The sequence below is a fragment of the Loxodonta africana genome, chromosome X (genome assembly GCF_030014295.1).
Source record: "Loxodonta africana isolate mLoxAfr1 chromosome X, mLoxAfr1.hap2, whole genome shotgun sequence".
NCBI lineage: Eukaryota > Metazoa > Chordata > Mammalia > Proboscidea > Elephantidae > Loxodonta > Loxodonta africana.
Window position 1 is genome coordinate 118,087,808 of NC_087369.1, and position 12,622 is coordinate 118,100,429.

At 40.0% G+C, this 12,622-nt stretch overlaps 1 pseudogene; it reads right to left on the reverse strand.

Moving 5' to 3' along the window:
- Window positions 1-908: 908 nt before the first annotated feature.
- LOC100660914 (actin-related protein T1-like) lies at window positions 909-11,393 on the reverse strand (annotated as a pseudogene).
- Window positions 11,394-12,622: the final 1,229 nt, after the last annotated feature.

Here is a 12,622-nt window from a genome sequence, read left to right on the forward strand (position 1 = left end):
ATAAATACACAAAGTGTGTGATTGCTGGTTCATATGGTAAGAGTATGTTTAGCTTTATAAGAAACTGTCAAACCATTTTCCAGAGTAGCTGTAATATTTTACATTCCCACCCACAATCCATGATATCTAGTTCTTCAGCTTCTTGCCAGCACTTGGTATTTATTACCAATGTGTTTTATTTCAGTCATTCTATGAGGTGCGCAGTGCTATTTCATTACAAGGTGGCTCAGTGGTTAAAAGTCCGGCTGCTAACCAGAAGTAGGCAGTTTGAATCCACCAGGCACTCCCTATGAGGCAGTTCTACTCAGTCCTATAGTGTCTCTATGAGTCATAAACACCATTGAAAATAAAATTAAAAAAAAAAGAGATTATAATAATCACTAGAAGTGGTGATGCTTCATACAATTCCCTACTGGAGAGCAGGGACCCTGAGCTTAGAGGGTCTTAAACAAATGGTGATTTCTGTGCCCACTTCTCCATGTTTGACAAGGAGAGTAGCTCCATTCCTTTTAGATGCCCAATCTCACAAAAGCAAAGCAAGAGTCCTATTTTGGTAAGGATCCACCCAGCTAAAGGGTTTGTTGAGCCCTGTGAACAAGATAGCATTCCTGCTTGTACTCCTCTCCCCCCATCCCCACCTGCTCCCCCTGCTGACTGTGTTTCCTAGACACTGGATTTACTGGAACCACCCAACACACTTGTTTACAATGTAGATTCAAGGGTCCCTGCTGGATCAAGCCACTGGACATGAGGCCGAGGCAAATGCTTTGACTACAAAGTGCAAGTGACGGGCTCAACTCTCAACCCAAGGATTTCTCAGGAGAAGACAAGCTATGAGTTGCATGGGAAAGGAAGTGTAGAATAGAACCACTTTAAGATTCAATACCAGGGTCAAAAATTATTCTGGTGCTACCAAGAATGAACCACTACCAGAAAGGGCAAAACACTTTATTGAAGAGTGTGCTGAAGCCTGAGAGATGACCTCACTTGCCCTTGGTGCCCTTGTGCTCCAAGGCTTCCAGCTGACCCCTGCTGTGCTCAGGGTCCTCTAAAAGCTTCTTCTCTGGATCGCTGATGGCCCAAAACCTTAGAAATCGGCAGAGATGACCCACATCTGCCTGAAAGTGCTTAGAGAGGTCATGACAGATGCACCGATCCACCCAGAGAAACACCTATCAGAAGCCATGATCTTGTTGAGGGTCCCTTTGGAAGCTAACAGTTCCAGCTCTTTCAAGAGGCATTCCTCAAAGCCAGGGAAGAGAGTGGTGCCCCCAGCCAACACAGTCTCCACAAAAAGGGTCACCTGGATGTCAATGTTGCACTTCATGATGCTGCTGGTGACCATTTTTGAGAACCCAGGGCTGTGGATGCCCAGGCGGTCAGGCGCAAAGAGGACCTCGGGCACCTGGTACAGCTGTTTCCTGATGCAGATAACAGTTCTGTCTGGCAATTTGTATTCTCTCAAAACCTCCTCCAGCCTCTTGCTTAACTCCTTCTCTAGGTCAAAACCCACATAGCACAGCTTCTCTTTGATGTCACCCACCAAGCCCCTGTTGGGTATACAGGGGTAGATAAGACCAATGGCCAGGGGAATCTGGATGAGGTGCTCTGTGAGGTCTCTTCCTGCCACGTAGAGTCTGGTGACAGCATGAGGAAGGGAGTAACCTTTAAAGGTAGGGGGAGTGAAAGTGACCCCATCCACACTGTCTACCACCAGGCCCGTGACACAGGCAGAGGCATAGAGTGCTACCACTGCTTGGTTGCACAGATAAAAGACAGACACATTGAAGGTTTCAAACATTACCTCTGTCATCTTCTCACGAATCTCCCTTGTGTTCAAGGAGGGCTCATTCATGAGCACAGGCTGGGCGCTGGGTTTCACACCCAGGTTACACTCAAAAAGGTGCTGCTAGAGCTTCTCCATGTCATCCCAGTCCATGAGAAGGCAACACTCAATGGGGTAGCGCAGGTGTGGGGCATCATACTTGTACAGGGCTTCTTTACCGATGAAGTAGGTCTTCTGATTGGATTCTGCTGAAGACAAGTCCAATTTTGGATGTCGCATGACAGAGCTGATGACATGATGGGATCCAATCTCCAGACAAGCCTGCTTTGCACAGTCCAGACTCATTGTCAAAAATCACAGCTGGAGTGTCTAAAAAAAAAAAAAAAAATTTTTTTTATATTTTATTCTATTAGTTCCAGTAGTTTTTCTCGTGGAGTCTTTTGTGCTTTCTATGTATAGTATCATAAAAAAAAAAAAAAAAAAAATTTTTTTTTTTTTTTATATCACCCACAAATAGGGACAGTTGTCTTCTTCATTACCGATTTGGATGCCTTTTATTTCTTTTTCTTCCCTTATTGCTCTAGCCAGGACTTCCAGCATAATGTTAAATAGGAGTGGTGAAAAAGGGCATCCTTGTCTTGTTGTTCTCAAGGGGAATGTTTTCAGCCTCTCTTCATTAAGAATGATGTTGGCTGTTGATTTTGTATAAATGCCCTTTATTATGTTGAGAAATTTTCCTTCTATACCTATTTTATTATGAGGAATGTGTGTCGAATGGCTTTTTCTGCATCCATTGAGAGGATCATGTGATTCTATTCTTTCCTTTTATTTATGTGGTGGATTACATTGATTGATTTTCTAATGTTGAACCATCCTTGCACACCCGGTATGAATCTTACTTGGTCGTGGTGCATTATTTTTTTGATATGATGCTGAATTCTATTGGCTAGAATTTTGATGAGAATTTTTGCATCTATATTCATGAGAGATATTGGTCTGTAATTTTCTTTATTTGTGATGACTTTGTCTGGCTTTTGTATCAGGGTTATGCTGGCTTCATAGAATGAATTTGGAAGTATTGCTTCCTTTTCTGAAGGAAATGATCTGAAATAATTTGAGTGGTACTGGTATAAATTCTTCTCTAAATGTTTGACAGAATTCTCCAATGAAGCCGTCTGGGCCAGAGCTTTTTTTTTGTTGGGAGTTTTTTTGTTTTGTTTTACATTTTCAATCTCTTGTCTTGTTAGGGTGTGTTCAGATTTTCAACATCATTTTGTGTTACCTTGTGTGAGTAGTGTGTTTCTAGAAATTTGTCCATTTCCTCTAGGTTTTCAAATTTGTTGGAAGATAATTTTTCATAATACTCTGCTATGATCCTTTTTATTTCAGTTGAGTCTGTTGTAATGCCCCCATTTCTTTTCTTATTTGGGTTATTCTTGTCCTCACCTGTTTTTCTTTTGTCAGTTTGGCCAGTGGTTTGTCGATTTTCTTGATCCTTTCAAAGAACCAAATTTTGGTTTGGTTGATTCTTTCTATTGTTTTTCTCTATTTCATTTATTTCTGCTCTGATCTTTATTATTTCCTTTCTTCTGATGGCAGTGGGCTTTTTTTTGTTGTTGTTGTTGTTCTCTATTTGTTCGAGTTGTGTAGCTAATGCTTTGATTTTGTCCCTTTCTTCTTTTCTGATGTGTGCATCTATTGCTATAAATTGACCTCTAAGCCCTGCCTTTGCTGTGCCCCAAAGGTTTTGATATGATGTGTTTTCATTACTGTTTTATCCTAGGAATTTTTAAATTTCATCTGTGATTTCTTGTACTACACAGTCGTTTTTAAGCAGGGTGTTATTCAGTTTCCATGTGATTGATTTTTTTTTTCTTCTTACTCTTCCTATGGTTAATTTCTGCCTCGATGTGGTTGTGGTCAGAGAAGACTCTTTGTGTTATTTCAATGTTTTTGATTTTGTTGAGGGTTGCTCTGTGGCCTAAAATGTGGTGTATTCTGGAGACTATTCCATGTGCTTTGGAAAAGAATGTGTACTTTGTAGCTGTTGGGACAAGTGTTCTATATATGTATGAGGTCAAGTTGGCTGATTGTGCTCTTTAGCTCTTCTGTATCTTTGTTGAGTTAATTTCTAGATATTCTGTCCTTTATCGAGAGTGGTGTGCTGAATTCTCCTGTTATTGCGGAGCTGTCAATTTCTCTTTTCACTGCTGTTGGAGTTTGTTTTATGTATTTTGGAACTCCGTCATGGGGTGTGTAGATTTTTATTATGGTTATGTCTTCATAAAGGATCATCCCTTTAATCATTATATAGTGCCTTTCTTTGTCTTTTATGGTGGATTTTGTTTTAAACTCTATTTTATCTGATATTAGTATTGCCACTCTGCTCTTTTTTGGTAGCTGTTTGGTTGATATATTTTTTTTTCCATTCTTTGATTTTTGATAAATTTACATCTTTGTTTCTAAGGTGTGTCTCTTGTAGACAGCATATTGATGGATCCTGGTTTTTTTTATATCCATTCTATCACCTCTGTCTCATTATGGGTGGGTTTAGGTCATTTACATTCAGTGTAATTATTGATAGGTGTAAGTTTATTGCCGTCATTTTATAGTGCTTTTTTTGTGGTGCTGACGTTTTCTTTGTTCCGGTTACTCTCTTGTGCTGAATTCATTTTGTTTGTGGATTTTTTTTTCATTTCTTTGGTTTCGTAGATTTTGTTTTTACTGAGACTTTATGATTTTCTCCTTTATTTTGATGAGTAGGTTTGTCAGCTTTCTTTGTGGTTACCTTGAAATTCACCCTTATCTTTTTAGGCCTTCCTCTCCATTGGAAAGTTCTACACCTACACCATTTAACCCTTCTTTTATTGTCCTGATGTTGTTGTCATTTATTGATTACCCTCTCCGGTTCCCTGTTGTAATTCTTTTGGTTTTGGATAGTCCTTGAGAGTTCATTTCCTATGTTGGTATCTGGTTGGTGTGATCTTGAGTCCTAGATTCAGGCTGTTGTCTGATGTTGTTTGTTCTCTATCCGAAGGACTCCCTTTAATAATTCTTGTAAGTTTGGTTTGGTTTTTACATATTTGTTTAATTTCTGTTTATCTAGAAATATCCTAATTTCACCATCGTATTTGAATGAGAGTTTTGCAGGATATATGATTCTTGGTTGGCAATTTTTTTTCTTTCAAGGTTTTATATATCTCATCCCACTGTCTTCTTGCCTGCATCGTTTTTTCCTAATAATCAGAGCTTAGTCTTATTGCTTCCCTCTGTATGTGACTTTTCATTTTTCTCAAGCTGCTCTCAGGATTCTTTGTCTTTGGTTTTAGCTAGAGTGATTGTGATATACCTTGGTGATTTACTTTTGAGGTCTATCCTATATGGTACATTGAGTTTCTTGGATGGTCAACTTCTCCTCTTTCAGGGTATTAAGGCAGTTTTCTGTCAGCAATTCTTCCATGATCCTCTCTGTATTTTCCATTTTCTCTCCCTGTTCTGGAACTCCAATCACTCCCAAATTTTTGCTTTTGATTTTATCCCACATAATTCTCAGAATTTCTTCATTTTTCTCCTTTCTTTTTTTCTGCTTTTTCCTCATACAAAGTTGTATCCAAGTGTTTGTCTTCAATTTCGCTGATCGTGTCTTCCATTGTTTCAAACCTGCTCCTCAGCCCTTCTTTTTGACACTATCCATTTCTGAAATCTAGTTGTTTATCTTTTGCATTTTTAATTATTTTTGTATGATTTCTAGTTGTGAATTTATTTTGTTATTTTGTTCCTGTATTACTTTCCCGAATTCTTCCATTTTTTTTGTTTGTATTTTCTGTGAATTTACCTGCTTTTTCCATAAATTTATGTTTTTTCTCATTTTTGTCTGCTTCTTGCTTCAACTCTTGGATAGCTCTGAATGTTAGAGATTCAAATTCCATATCAGGTACTTCTTGTTCCTCTTCTTCTACTGGAAAGTCATCTGGTGTTTTATTTTTGTTGCTTACTGGTACCATTCTGTCCCTTTTTTATGTTTTGATATTGTCTGCTCTCTCCAGGAGATTCAGTAGTTATTTTACTCATTTATTGGTTGTAGATTTTTTTGTTTCATCTTGCTTTTTTGTTTTATATGGTTATGTTGAGCAGGCAGGCTGTGCATTTTTTATTGTTTGCTTGTCTGTGGGCATGATACTTTTCACCTCATTGTCCAATGGGCAGAGCCAGTCACTCAGGTATGGTGCAGCAGGTCAGGTCCACCTGAAGGGAAGGGGCTGGCATGGGTTGTTTGTGACACACACTAAGGCTGACAATGCAGTCTGGGAATCAGTGCAAGGCGGGTTCCAGTAGGCTGTGCCTGTGCTGCTTAGGGGTGTCATGTTCTGCATATGATGCAGGTAGGGAGGAAGGATGGGGGTGCTTGTGATGTGTGGAGATAAAATAGGATGGGAAAGAAGAGGGAGAGGAGAGGGAAATAGGATCAAACAGCAAAAAAAAAAAAAAAGAGTGTTAAGAGGCTTGCCATTGGAGTGGAGAAAAATCAAGAAATGGAGAAAAACAAAAAGGGAAAACAAATAAAATTAAAAAAATAAAATAAAAGCCCCAGGGATTCCACCATTATGGCTTTGCAGACTGGGAAAGTGGCTCCCAGGCCTCGCAGTTAAGCCTAGCTAGAAGGGGTATAGATGTCACACAGTGCCAGGTATTCAGGAGACAGGAAAGGAAGGTAAATATATCTAGATGAGAAACAGAGAAATGAAGAAAGACAAAAAGAAAAAAAACTGCTCCCAGGAATCCCACCTGCATGGCTGCACATATCAAGGAAATGGCTCCCAGCTGTGCAGTATAGCCCAGCTAGAAGCAGCTCACAAGTCTCAAAAACAAATAGAACAGAACAAAACAAAGCAAAATAAAAAAAGTCCCCAGGAATCCCACCAACTTGGCTGTGCTGAGGAGGGAAGTAGTTCCCCAGCTGAGCAGTGCTTCACAGCCTTTCAAGAAGAAGCAAAGTTGGCACATGGACCCAGGAGGGGGAGGAGGTGAGAGTCAGGGAAGAAACCAAAAGAAGCAGAAAAAAGAACACTAGTAACAAAGAAATGGCACTGAGGGGCAGGCCACTGTGGGCAGGGTGAATCCAAGTGGCAAGGAGCCAGAGCCAGTGCCTCCTGGCTAAGAGACTGCAGCTGGTGGGAAGTGGTGGAGGCCAAGCGGGGGGAAAAAGGGTGGGGGTGGAACACCTTATATTGCTGGTTAGTGAGTGTTCTATCTCCTGCTGAAAGCTCTGTGAAGCTGTTTTCCTATACTCCCTGTCCACCACTCTTCAATGTGGGTGGGGAGAATCCAACTAACATGGAGTCTGCACCTCTCAATCGGCTCAGTGACTGCAGCCAGCTAGGAAGCAGCAGAGGCCGAGCAGGGGGCAGAAGAAAACAGGGTGGGAAAGCGTATATCGCTGGTTACTGGGCACTCTGCCCTCATTTCTGGCAGGAGTCCAAGATGGAGAATCCATGCTGCTTTAGCTGATAGAGGACCTCAGCTGGTATCTCTCCTTGCTGTCAGTTTCTTATTGCATTCTGTGCTTGGCTGTGTTCTTTATCTTTTCATTTGATGGTTAGGGTTCCAGGATTGACATTTATCTCTGTTTTACTTAGTTTTTCAGGTCTTTGCTGTGGAGGGACAGAGAGGTGCTTCCGTCTGTAATGCCATGCTGGCTCCACCTTCTCATTGTAGCTTTGATTTGCATTTTGTAATGGCTAGTGATCACGAGCATTTCCTCATGTGTCTGTTAGCCATCTGAGTGTCTTCCTTGGTGAAGTGTCTGTTCATATCCTTTACCCATTTTTAACTGGATTATTTGTCTTTTTGTTGTTGAGGTGTTGGATTTTAGAAACTAGAACTTTGTCAGATATGTCATAGCCAAAAAATTTTTTCCCAGCCTGTAGGTTCTCTTTTTACTCTTTTGCTGAAGTCTTTTGATAAACATAAATTCTTAATTTTTACATCTCGGTTATCTAGCTTATCTTCTGGTGTCTGTGTATTGTTAGGATTTGTATCCTATTAGATGTATCCATCTATTAGGGCACCTAGTGTTGACCCTACTTTTTCTTCCATGATCTTTATAGTTTTGGGTTTTATATTTAGGTCTTTGATCCATTTTAAATTAGTTTCTGTGTATGGTGTGAGTCTTGTTTCATTTTTTTCCAGATGGACATCCAGCTTTGCCAGCACCATTTGTTAAAAAGACAATCTTTTCCCCATTTAATGGACTTTGGGCCTTCGTCAAAGATTAGGTGGCCATAGGTAGATGGATTTACATCTGGGTTTTTGATTCTGTTCCATTGGTCAGTGTATCTGTCATTGTACCAGTTCCAGGTTGTTTTGACTACCATAGCTGTATAGTAGGTCTGAGGTCAGGTAGTGCAAGGGCTCCTACTTTGTCCTTCTTCAATAATGTTTTACTTATATGGCTCCTCTTTCTTTTCCCTATAAAGTTAATGATTAGTTTTTCCATATCATTAAATAATGCTGTTGGTATCTGGATCAGGGTTGCATTGTACTTTTAAATTTTGGGGGGTAGAATTGACATTTTCACAATGTTTCATCTACCTATCCATGAGCATAGTATGTTTTTCCATTTATATGGGTCTCTTTTTGTTTCTTGCTGTAGTGTTTTGTAGTTTTCTTTGTAAAAGTCTTCTTTGTCCTGGTTAGATTTATTCCGAAGTATTTTACTTTTTCAGGGGCTATTCAAATGGTATTCCTTTCCTGATTATCTTTTTGTAGATCTCTTTATTGGTGTATTGGAATCCAACTGATTTTTGTATGTTTATCTTGTATCCTGCCACTCTACTGAATCTATTAGCTCCAGTAGTTTTCTTGTGGAGTCTTTGTGGCTCTCTGTGCATAGTGCCATATCATCTGCAAAGAGGGGTAGTTTTACTTCTTCCTTAACAATTTGTATGCCTTTTTTGTCTTTTCCTTGCCTTATTTGTCTAGCTAGGACTTTCAGCACAATGTTAAATAGGAGTGGTGATAAAGGGCATCCTTGTCTTGTTTCTGTTCTTGAGGGGAATGTTTTCAGCCTCTCTCCACTAAGAATGATGTTGGTTGTTGGTTTTGTACAGATGCCTTTATTATGTTGAGGAATTTCCCTCCTATACCTATGTTATTGAGAGTTTTTATCATGAATGTGTGTTGGACTTTGTCAAATGCCTTTTCTGCATTGATTGAGATGATCATGTGATTTTTTATTTTATTTATGTGGTGGATTATGTTGATTGATTTTCTAATGTTGAACCATCCTTGCATACCTGATATGAATCCTACTTGGTCATTGTGTATTATTTTTTTTGATATGATTCTGAATTCTATTGGCTAGAATTTTGTTGAGAATTTGTGCATCTATATTCATGAGAGATATCACTCTGTAATTTTCTTTTTTGTGGTATCTTTGCCTGGTTTTGGTATTGGGGTTATGCTGGCTTAATAGAATGGATTCGGAAGTATCCCTTCATTTTCTATGTTCTGAATAGTTTGAGTACTACTGGTGTGAGCTCTTCTTTGAATGTTTAGTAGAATTCTCCAGTGAAGCCATCTGGGCCAAGGCTTTTTTTGGGGGGGGGAGGGGTTTCTTTAATTACCTTTTCAATTTCTTCTTTTGTGTCTGTTCAGATTTTCTACCTCTGTTTGTGTTAATTTAGGTTGGTAGTGTGTTACTAGAAATTTGTCTATTTCCTCTAACCCTGTGCCGCTATTTCCTCTAGGTTTTCAAATTTGTTGGAGTACAGTTTTTCATAGTACTCTGTTAGGACCCTTTTTATTTCAGTTGAGTCTGTTATAATGTGCCCCATTTTATTTGGGTTATTTTCTTCCTTTCCTGGTTTTCTTTTATCAGTTTGGCCAACAGTTTGTCGATTTTGTTGATTCTTTCAAAGAACCAATTTTTAGTTTTGTTTATTCTTTCTATCGTTTTTCTATTCTCTATTTATTTCTGTTCTGATCTTTATTATTTTCTTTTTCTGGTGGCTGTGGCGTCTTTTGCTGCTCTCTTTCTACTTGTTTGAGTAGTATGACTAAAGTTTTGAATTTCCACTTTTTTTGTTGTGTGCATCTACTGCTATAAATTGACCTCTGAGCACTGCCTTTGCTGCATCCCAAAGGTTTTGGTATGATGTGTTTTCATTTTCATTTGATTTTAGAAATATTTTGATTCAATCTTTGATTTCTCCTATTACCTAGTGCTTTTTAAGTAAGGGGTTATACAGTTTCCATGTTTTTTAATTTTTTTCATTGTTCTTCCTGTTTTCTATTTTTATGGCAGTGTAATCAGAAAAGATGCTTTGTATTATCTTAATATTTTGGATTTTTTGAGTGTTGCTTTGTGGCCTAAGATGTGGTCTATTCTGGAGAATGTCTCATGTACTTTGGAAAATAATGTATACTTTGCTGCTGTTTGGTGGAATGTTCGATATATGTCTAAGAGGTCCAGATTGTTGATTGTGGCCTTTAGATCTTCTGTATCTTTGCTGAGTTTCTTTTTAGATGTTCTGCTGTTTACTGAGAGTGTTGTGTTCAACTTTCCTACTATTATTGTGGAACTATCAATTTCTTTTCAGTGCTGTTTGTTTTATGTATTTTGGAGCCCTGGCATTGGGTGCATAGATATTTATTATGGTTATATCCTCATGGTGGATTGATGCTTTCATCATTATATAATGTTCTTCCTTGTCTTTTATGGTGGATTTTGCCTTAAAGTCTTTTACCTGAGATTAGTATTGTCACTCCTGTTATTTGTTGGTTGCTGTTTGCTTAATATATTTTTCAATACTTTGATTTTTAATATATTTATATCTTTGTGTCTAAGGTGTGTCTCTTATAGACAGCATATTGATGGATCTTGTTTTTGTTTTATCCATTCTGTCACTTTCTGTCCCTTTACAGGTGCATTTAAGCCATTTATATTCAGTGTGATTACCAGTAGGTTTTAGTTTATTGCTGTCATTTTGTAGCTCTTATTTTGTGGTGCTGAGGTTTTCTTTGTTCCTCTTACACCTCTCTGCTGAACTCCTTTTGTTTTTGGAATTTCTTTTCATTTCTTTTGTTATTGTAGATTTTATGCTTACTGAAACTTTATGTTTCTCCTCTTTATTTTAATGAGTAGGTTTGTTAACTTCCTTTGTGGTTACCTCGAAATTTTCCCTTATCTTCCTAAATTTGAACCAGTCTTCTATTACTTGATATCACTTTGACTTCTCTCCATCTGAAAGTTCTTTACCTATACCGTGTATTCCTCCTTATATTTTTCTGACATCATCATTTACAAATTGACAGCTCTCATTCAGTTTTAAGTCTTTTAGTTTTGTTTTATCTTTGACAGTTCATTACCTAGATCGTTATCTGGTTGATACTGTCTGTGTACTAGATTGAGGTTGTTGTCTGATGTTGTTGGTTCTCTAACTGAGGGACTCCTTGCCGGGAGTGCAGGGCTGGTTGCACAGTTATGGTGCAGCAGGGCAGGTCCAGCAAGAGGGGGAAGGGGCAGAGATGGGTCATTTTTCTGTGGCTGGTGCTGGAAGCTGGAGCGGGGCCCATGATGGAGCAGACCAGTGCTCCTCGAGGACATGGGGTACAGCAAAGTGGGGGCCGAGCTGACCAGGAGAGGTCTGGGTGTCTGGGCCAGTTCCCCTCAGGGCTGCAAGATGCAGTGATGCAGGGGCTGGGCCAGACAGGAGGGGTCTGGGGGTTGGGGCTTGTTCCCCTTGGTCTGTGGAGCATGGTGGCGTGCACGCCATGAGGGGTTTGGGGGTCCTGGCCGCTTTTCCTTGGGGCCACAGGGCATGGAAACTCCTGGGCTGGGTCAGGTGGGAGGGGTCTAGGGGTTAGGGCTGGTTCCCCTCAGGCTGTTGAGAATGGTGGTGTGGGGGATGAGCCAGCCATGAAGAGTCTGGGGGTTCTGCCTGTTTCTCCATGGGACTGCTGAGCATGGAAAGGCGAGGGTCAAACTGGCCAGGAGGGGCCTGGGGTTGCGGCCAGCTGGACTGAGGAGAGAGGCATGGGGGGAAAAGGCAGGGGCAGAGGGGGCTACATAGAGGAGGGCAATAGGGCACATTAGTATTGTGGTTCCTGACTGTCACGGCTGCCAGGATGGGGCGGTTCTTGCCACTATTCACCAAAGGGGTGGGGGTTGTAGGAGCGTACTTTTGTGGTTACCGGGTGAGAGAGCCAGGGCTTCTCCCTGAGTTGCAGCTAGCAAACGTAGTCTTACTTAACCCTGGGTGTGTCTGTCTCCTATTGGGAATTCCTTGGTGGTGCCTTTCTGGGTGCAAGGTTATTGACTTTATTTCAAGATGGCCAAGCTGAGTCATGCCATTTGGCAGGGAACTTCCACTCTGTATCTCTACTCCTTCACAGTTTTCTATCAGTTTCTTCTTCTCAGTGGCTTCCCATCTAATACTTTATCCCTTCATTTAAGGCTCAGGGATCCAAGATTGATGTTATGTTTTACTTAGTTTTTTGTTTTTGTTCAGCAGGATGGCTCAGTGAATCTGATTAGTCTGCCATTTTGGCTCTGCCTGATAATAGTATATTTGAATTCACATGAAGTAGGAATCTGAACTTTACTTCACATGGTTCCTTCAGAAAATATTTACTGAGTAGTTATTAGACATTACATACCATGCTAGGTAATGTGAAAAAGATGAAATACCTGCTTCTGAGAATTTTATTGCAGTCTGGTGTTAGAGATAGAAGCAAACATGGGAGAAGATAATGGCTGAGAGAATGACATCTGGAGTCAGATTGCCTGGGTTAATAACCAAACTCCTCCATTTGCTAACTGTGTGAATTTGGGTA